General features: G+C 52.5%; 3 non-coding genes across 3 annotated transcripts in view; all 3 read right to left on the bottom strand.

Moving 5' to 3' along the window:
- LOC126300104 (large subunit ribosomal RNA) overlaps positions 1–716 on the bottom strand; it is a 4,222-nt gene extending 3,506 nt beyond the window's left edge. Inside the window, exon 1 of the ribosomal RNA XR_007552902.1 lies at positions 1–716. This exon is cut by the window's left edge and continues 3,506 nt beyond it. This is a non-coding gene — a ribosomal RNA (large subunit ribosomal RNA).
- A 188-nt stretch (positions 717–904) lies between these two features.
- Positions 905–1,059, bottom strand: LOC126299996 (5.8S ribosomal RNA). The gene has a single exon (XR_007552843.1). It is a non-coding gene; the product is annotated as a 5.8S ribosomal RNA (ribosomal RNA).
- Positions 1,060–1,421: 362 nt separating this feature from the next.
- On the bottom strand, positions 1,422–3,314 carry LOC126300097 (small subunit ribosomal RNA). The gene has a single exon (XR_007552897.1). It is a non-coding gene; the product is annotated as a small subunit ribosomal RNA (ribosomal RNA).
- Positions 3,315–7,500: the final 4,186 nt, after the last annotated feature.

The following is a 7,500-nucleotide window of genomic DNA, read 5'->3' as shown; positions in this document are numbered from 1 at the left end:
ACCGGGGCTCTGCCCAACAGACGCGAACCGAGGCCCGCGGAAGGACAGGCTGCGCACCCGGGCCGTAGGCCGGCACCCAGCGGGTCGCGACGTCCTACTAGGGGAGAAGTGCGGCCCACCGCACACCGGAACGGCCCCACCCCGCGGCGAGTGGAAAGGCAACCGGACACGACCCCGCCGCGGATTGCTCCGCGCGGGCGGCCGGCCCCATCTGCCGAGGGCGGGGGCCAGTGGCCGGATGGGCGTGAATCTCACCCGTTCGACCTTTCGGACTTCTCACGTTTACCCCAGAACGGTTTCACGTACTTTTGAACTCTCTCTTCAAAGTTCTTTTCAACTTTCCCTCACGGTACTTGTTCGCTATCGGTCTCGTGGTCATATTTAGTCTCAGATGGAGTTTACCACCCACTTGGAGCTGCACTCTCAAGCAACCCGACTCGAAGGAGAGGTCCCGCCGACGCTCGCACCGGCCGCTACGGGCCTGGCACCCTCTACGGGCCGTGGCCTCATTCAAGTTGGACTTGGGCTCGGCGCGAGGCGTCGGGGTAGTGGACCCTCCCAAACACCACATGCCACGACAGGCGGCAGCCTGCGGGGTTCGGTGCTGGACTCTTCCCTGTTCGCTCGCCGCTACTGGGGGAATCCTTGTTAGTTTCTTTTCCTCCGCTTAGTAATATGCTTAAATTCAGCGGGTAGTCTCGCCTGCTCTGAGGTCGTTGTACGAGGTGTCGCACGCCACACCGCCAGCCGGCTGTGCACGCTACCGAGAAAGTACCGGTATGCGAACCGCCAGGCGACGGGCGCGCATCGCACGTTTAAGGAGACGCGGCCGGCCACACAGGCGACCACGACACTCCCACGTCTCCGAAGCGGGACAAACGCCGCGCGCTTCAGTATACGTAGCCGACCCTCAGCCAGACGTGGCCCGGGAACGGAATCCATGGACCGCAATGTGCGTTCGAAACGTCGATGTTCATGTGTCCTGCAGTTCACATGTCGACGCGCAATTTGCTGCGTTCTTCATCGACCCACGAGCCGAGTGATCCACCGTCCTGGGTGATCTTTTCCTTTTCAGTCTCCCACTGTCTCTTTCAAGACAGTAGCATTTGCGGGACTGAGGCGTCTGACGGCCCCTGTTCCACTATTTTTTTTGTGTCCAACGGCCTCACAGCCGATGGGCGTCGTACGGCTCCACACCGGAGCGGACAGGCACTCGGGCGAACGTCATTCAAAACCGGCGCCAGGCGCCAGGTACCGCAGGCCAGCCGCTCCAGAGCTTCAGCGCTCGTACCACACAACAACAACACTTCCGCTAGTTTTGAGAGGCACGCGTGGTTCCGCACGCGGCGCACGGCCACTGCCGTACAGGTAGCGTGTTGCGCGACACGACACGCACATCGAAAGACATGCAGTCTAGTCGGTAATGATCCTTCCGCAGGTTCACCTACGGAAACCTTGTTACGACTTTTACTTCCTCTAAATGATCAAGTTTGGTCATCTTTCCGGTAGCATCGGCAACGACAGAGTCGATGCCGCGTACCAGTCCGAAGACCTCACTAAATCATTCAATCGGTAGTAGCGACGGGCGGTGTGTACAAAGGGCAGGGACGTAATCAACGCGAGCTTATGACTCGCGCTTACTGGGAATTCCTCGTTCATGGGGAACAATTGCAAGCCCCAATCCCTAGCACGAAGGAGGTTCAGCGGGTTACCCCGACCTTTCGGCCTAGGAAGACACGCTGATTCCTTCAGCGTAGCGCGCGTGCGGCCCAGAACATCTAAGGGCATCACAGACCTGTTATTGCTCAATCTCGTGCGGCTAGAAGCCGCCTGTCCCTCTAAGAAGAAAAGTAATCGCTGACAGCACGAAGGATGTCACGCGACTAGTTAGCAGGCTAGAGTCTCGTTCGTTATCGGAATTAACCAGACAAATCGCTCCACCAACTAAGAACGGCCATGCACCACCACCCACCGAATCAAGAAAGAGCTATCAATCTGTCAATCCTTCCGGTGTCCGGGCCTGGTGAGGTTTCCCGTGTTGAGTCAAATTAAGCCGCAGGCTCCACTCCTGGTGGTGCCCTTCCGTCAATTCCTTTAAGTTTCAGCTTTGCAACCATACTTCCCCCGGAACCCAAAAGCTTTGGTTTCCCGGAGGCTGCCCGCCGAGTCATCGGAGGAACTGCGGCGGATCGCTGGCTGGCATCGTTTATGGTTAGAACTAGGGCGGTATCTGATCGCCTTCGAACCTCTAACTTTCGTTCTTGATTAATGAAAACATACTTGGCAAATGCTTTCGCTTCTGTTCGTCTTGCGACGATCCAAGAATTTCACCTCTAACGTCGCAATACGAATGCCCCCGCCTGTCCCTATTAATCATTACCTCGGGTTCCGAAAACCAACAAAATAGAACCGAGGTCCTATTCCATTATTCCATGCACACAGTATTCAGGCGGGCTTGCCTGCTTTAAGCACTCTAATTTGTTCAAAGTAAACGTGCCGGCCCACCGAGACACTCAACAAAGAGCACCCTGGTAGGATTTAAACGGGGTCCGCCTCGGGACGCGAAAGCACCCCTTCGGCTCGCCCCACCGGCAGGACGTCCCACGATACATGCCAGTTAAACACCGACGGGCGGTGAACCAACAGCGTGGGACACAAATCCAACTACGAGCTTTTTAACCGCAACAACTTTAATATACGCTATTGGAGCTGGAATTACCGCGGCTGCTGGCACCAGACTTGCCCTCCAATAGATACTCGTTAAAGGATTTAAAGTGTACTCATTCCGATTACGGGGCCTCGGATGAGTCCCGTATCGTTATTTTTCGTCACTACCTCCCCGTGCCGGGAGTGGGTAATTTGCGCGCCTGCTGCCTTCCTTGGATGTGGTAGCCGTTTCTCAGGCTCCCTCTCCGGAATCGAACCCTGATTCCCCGTTACCCGTTACAACCATGGTAGGCGCAGAACCTACCATCGACAGTTGATAAGGCAGACATTTGAAAGATGCGTCGCCGGTACGAGGACCGTGCGATCAGCCCAAAGTTATTCAGAGTCACCAAGGCAAACGGACCAGACAAGCCAATCCGATTGGTTTTGATCTAATAAAAGCGTCCCTTCCATCTCTGGTCGGGACTCTGTTTGCATGTATTAGCTCTAGAATTACCACAGTTATCCAAGTAACGTGGGTACGATCTAAGGAACCATAACTGATTTAATGAGCCATTCGCGGTTTCACCTTAATGCGGCTTGTACTGAGACATGCATGGCTTAATCTTTGAGACAAGCATATGACTACTGGCAGGATCAACCAGGGAGCTGCGTCAACTAGAGCTGAGCAGCCGGCCGCCCGGGAGTGTGTCCCGGGGGCCCGCGCGAACACGCAAGCGTCCGCTCAATTATTCTGCAAACAGGAGGAGGCCGAGCTCCCCTGCACGATACACCTCGAAACCCTCTCAGGTCCCGGCGGCGCGCAGCGCCGTCCTAGGTACTTGGTCGGTTTCGAGAGAGGCGCAATCGCCCGGAGTTAGGCGAGTAGACGGTTTTAGTGCGAACACCCTTGCTCCCAACTGAGCTTGCCGCTGCCGACAGAGGCCCGGGAGCGTGCTGTCGTGGCATTGCCGGCGGGAGACAACACGCGCCACCTATGGTGACCGGCAGCTCCAACGCCAGCGCCACACAAGAGCAAAGCCCCACTTGGGTGCAGAAGCGAACTCTCCCAGCACAGCGCACGCGCCAACACGTCCGCACAACTGCGATACAAACCACCTGCGAGAACCGCTGGGGCGACCGAGCAGCAGACGGCGTCGCGGCGCCGAGTGCCAGGCGGCGGCGCATCCTCAACGCACACAGTCCTCAATCAGACCAGCACACTGCAGATGTCCACCGCGCTTCGCACCGGGCTCGGCTGAACCAACTTTGGCCGCCAGGCGCCGCGTGCAGGGTGCGCCGCAGCGTAGCTGCGCCGCCTGCCGGGCCCGTCGGCTGGCGCTCCTGCCACTCGGCGCCCCCCACCAGCCGCCTGTTGCGCGTGCGCCCACGCAGCGCGCGGCCAACACGCCGGGCGGCCCCCCTTCACCGGCCGGGAACAGTCCCACCAAGCCACCGCCGCGTATCGCTTCATACCCACATGGGCCTAGTCACGCGTGTGGATGTGGCGGGTACCGCTGAAACAACCGGTTAATAGCTGTACCGATCGTCGCCATCACAGATTCACCTCCAGCGTGAACAACCGCTCAACAACGGATTTCCAGTTCATTTGCGTATCTTGGGCAGTAAACGTAGATGTCCACCTACATTTGCGAATTCAACAATTCTTGCATGCCAGGATGTCATGTGTCACGACACGCTACATCAGACCACATACACACTGCGACATGTGCAGAAGAGAACACGTGGAAGGTGGCCCGCGCACGTATGCGATGTACCTTCCGCGATCCACTGTCAACCGGCATCTGCGGCATGTCCCAGATATGGAACGCGGTCCACCAGGGTAGCACTTTGTGTGAGGCAATACGACAAAGTCGGAATACACGCGTCACTACATCAGACGGCTCACGCTGACCTGACCTGACCTGACTCACCGCACCACCACCCCCAGCGACCCAGGGTGACATACAATGCGTTCGTACGTTCCTCCCACACGCCTCTACGGCGTACCACAGTGCAACCTAGCTGTTATTGGGAGACGAGACAAGTAGCATCAAGCACAACATATGGAAATTGAGATTCGACACCGTTGGGCACAGCCAGCGTACGGTCACACGTATCACACTACTTCACTCTGTACGTAACGACCGATGATCGGTACAGCGTGTGGGTTACGCGTACGACATCAGCGGACAATGGACACAGACCATACCACGACGTACACTGAGGGCGTCGACATCTGAATGCAACTGAACAGCTGCGAGGCTCATTTAACACTCAAACGCCAGACCGACCAGCTTGAGAGGACAGAGACACAAAGAGGGGGACAGAGGGGGACAGAGGGGGGGGAGGGGGGGGGGTCGGCGATATAGTCCTATTGCAGTACAATTGACAGTGGATAGCAGGAATATGTGGAAAGTAAGCAACACTCGCAAGACATCTACATGAGGATAACAACGACACCAGAGATTCCGAGCAGTGAACTATGTTAGGCAAAGGGACAACGTGGGTTAGGTTAAGGGACAACGTGGGTTAGGTTAAGGGACAACGTGGGTTAGGTTAAGGGACAACGTGGGTTAGGTTAAGGGACAACGTGGGTTAGGTTAAGGGACAACGTGGGTTAGGTTAAGGGACAACGTGGGTTAGGTTAAGGGACAACGTGGGTTAGGTTAAGGGACAACGTGGGTTAGGTTAAGGGACAACGTGGGTTAGGTTAAGGGACAACGTGGGTTAGGTTAAGGGACAACGTGGGTTAGGTTAAGGGACAACGTGGGTTAGGTTAAGGGACAACGTGGGTTAGGTTAAGGGACAACGTGGGTTAGGTTAAGGGACAACGTGGGTTAGGTTAAGGGACAACGTCGGTTAGGTTAAGGGACAACGTGGGTTAGGTTAAGGGACAACGTGGGTTAGGTTAAGGGACAACGTGGGTTAGGTTAAGGGACAACGTGGGTTAGGTTAAGGGACAACGTGGGTTAGGTTAAGGGACAACGTGGGTTAGGTTAAGGGACAACGTGGGTTAGGTTAAGGGACAACGTGGGTTAGGTTAAGGGACAACGTGGGTTAGGTTAAGGGACAACTTGAGTTAGGTTAAGGGACAACTTGAGTTAGGTTAAGGGACAACTTGAGTTAGGTTAAGGGACAACTTGAGTTAGGTTAAGGGACAACTTGAGTTAGGTTAAGGGACAACTTGAGTTAGGTTAAGGGACAACTTGAGTTAGGTTAAGGGACAACTTGAGTTAGGTTAAGGGACAACTTGAGTTAGGTTAAGGGACAACTTGAGTTAGGTTAAGGGACAAATTGAGTTAGGTTAAGGGACAAATTGAGTTAGGTTAAGGGACAAATTGAGTTAGGTTAAGGGACAAATTGAGTTAGGTTAAGGGACAAATTGAGTTAGGTTAAGGGACAAATTGAGTTAGGTTAAGGGACAAATTGAGTTAGGTTAAGGGACAAATTGAGTTAGGTTAAGGGACAAATTGAGTTAGGTTAAGGGACAACTTGAGTTAGGTTAAGGGACAACTTGAGTTAGGTTAAGGGACAACTTGAGTTAGGTTAAGGGACAACTTGAGTTAGGTTAAGGGACAACTTGAGTTAGGTTAAGGGACAACTTGAGTTAGGTTAAGGGACAACTTGAGTTAGGTTAAGGGACAACTTGAGTTAGGTTAAGGGACAACTTGAGTTAGGTTAAGGGACAACTTGAGTTAGGTTAAGGGACAAATTGAGTTAGGTTAAGGGACAAATTGAGTTAGGTTAAGGGACAAATTGAGTTAGGTTAAGGGACAAATTGAGTTAGGTTAAGGGACAAATTGAGTTAGGTTAAGGGACAAATTGAGTTAGGTTAAGGGACAAATTGAGTTAGGTTAAGGGACAACTTGAGTTAGGTTAAGGGACAACTTGAGTTAGGTTAAGGGACAACTTGAGTTAGGTTAAGGGACAACTTGAGTTAGGTTAAGGGACAACTTGAGTTAGGTTAAGGGACAACTTGAGTTAGGTTAAGGGACAACTTGAGTTAGGTTAAGGGACAACTTGAGTTAGGTTAAGGGACAACTTGAGTTAGGTTAAGGGACAAATTGAGTTAGGTTAAGGGACAAATTGAGTTAGGTTAAGGGACAAATTGAGTTAGGTTAAGGGACAAATTGAGTTAGGTTAAGGGACAACTTGAGTTAGGTTAAGGGACAACTTGAGTTAGGTTAAGGGACAACTTGAGTTAGGTTAAGGGACAACTTGAGTTAGGTTAAGGGACAACTTGAGTTAGGTTAAGGGACAACTTGAGTTAGGTTAAGGGACAACTTGAGTTAGGTTAAGGGACAACTTGAGTTAGGTTAAGGGACAAATTGAGTTAGGTTAAGGGACAAATTGAGTTAGGTTAAGGGACAAATTGAGTTAGGTTAAGGGACAACTTGAGTTAGGTTAAGGGACAAATTGAGTTAGGTTAAGGGACAAATTGAGTTAGGTTTAGCGATAATCTGGTACAGCCACAGTTAGGTTAAGCGATAATCTGGTACAGCCACAGTTAGGTTAAGCGATAATCTGGTACAGCCACAGTTAGGTTAAGCGATAATCTGGTACAGCCACAGTTAGGTTAAGCGATAATCTGGTACAGCCACAGTTAGGTTAAGCGATAATCTGGTACAGCCACAGTTAGGTTAAGCGATAAACTGGTACAGCCACAGTTAGGTTAAGCGATAAACTGGTACAGCCACAGTTAGGTTAAGCGATAAACTGGTACAGCCACAGTTAGGTTAAGCGATAAACTGGTACAGCCACAGTTAGGTTAAGCGATAAACTGGTACAGCCACAGTTAGGTTAAGCGATAAACTGGTACAGCCACAGTTAGGTTAAGCGATAAAGTTGGTT

The sequence above is a fragment of the Schistocerca gregaria genome, chromosome X, assembly GCF_023897955.1.
Source record: "Schistocerca gregaria isolate iqSchGreg1 chromosome X, iqSchGreg1.2, whole genome shotgun sequence".
NCBI lineage: Eukaryota > Metazoa > Arthropoda > Insecta > Orthoptera > Acrididae > Schistocerca > Schistocerca gregaria.
This window is presented reverse-complemented; position numbering and strand designations above follow the sequence as displayed.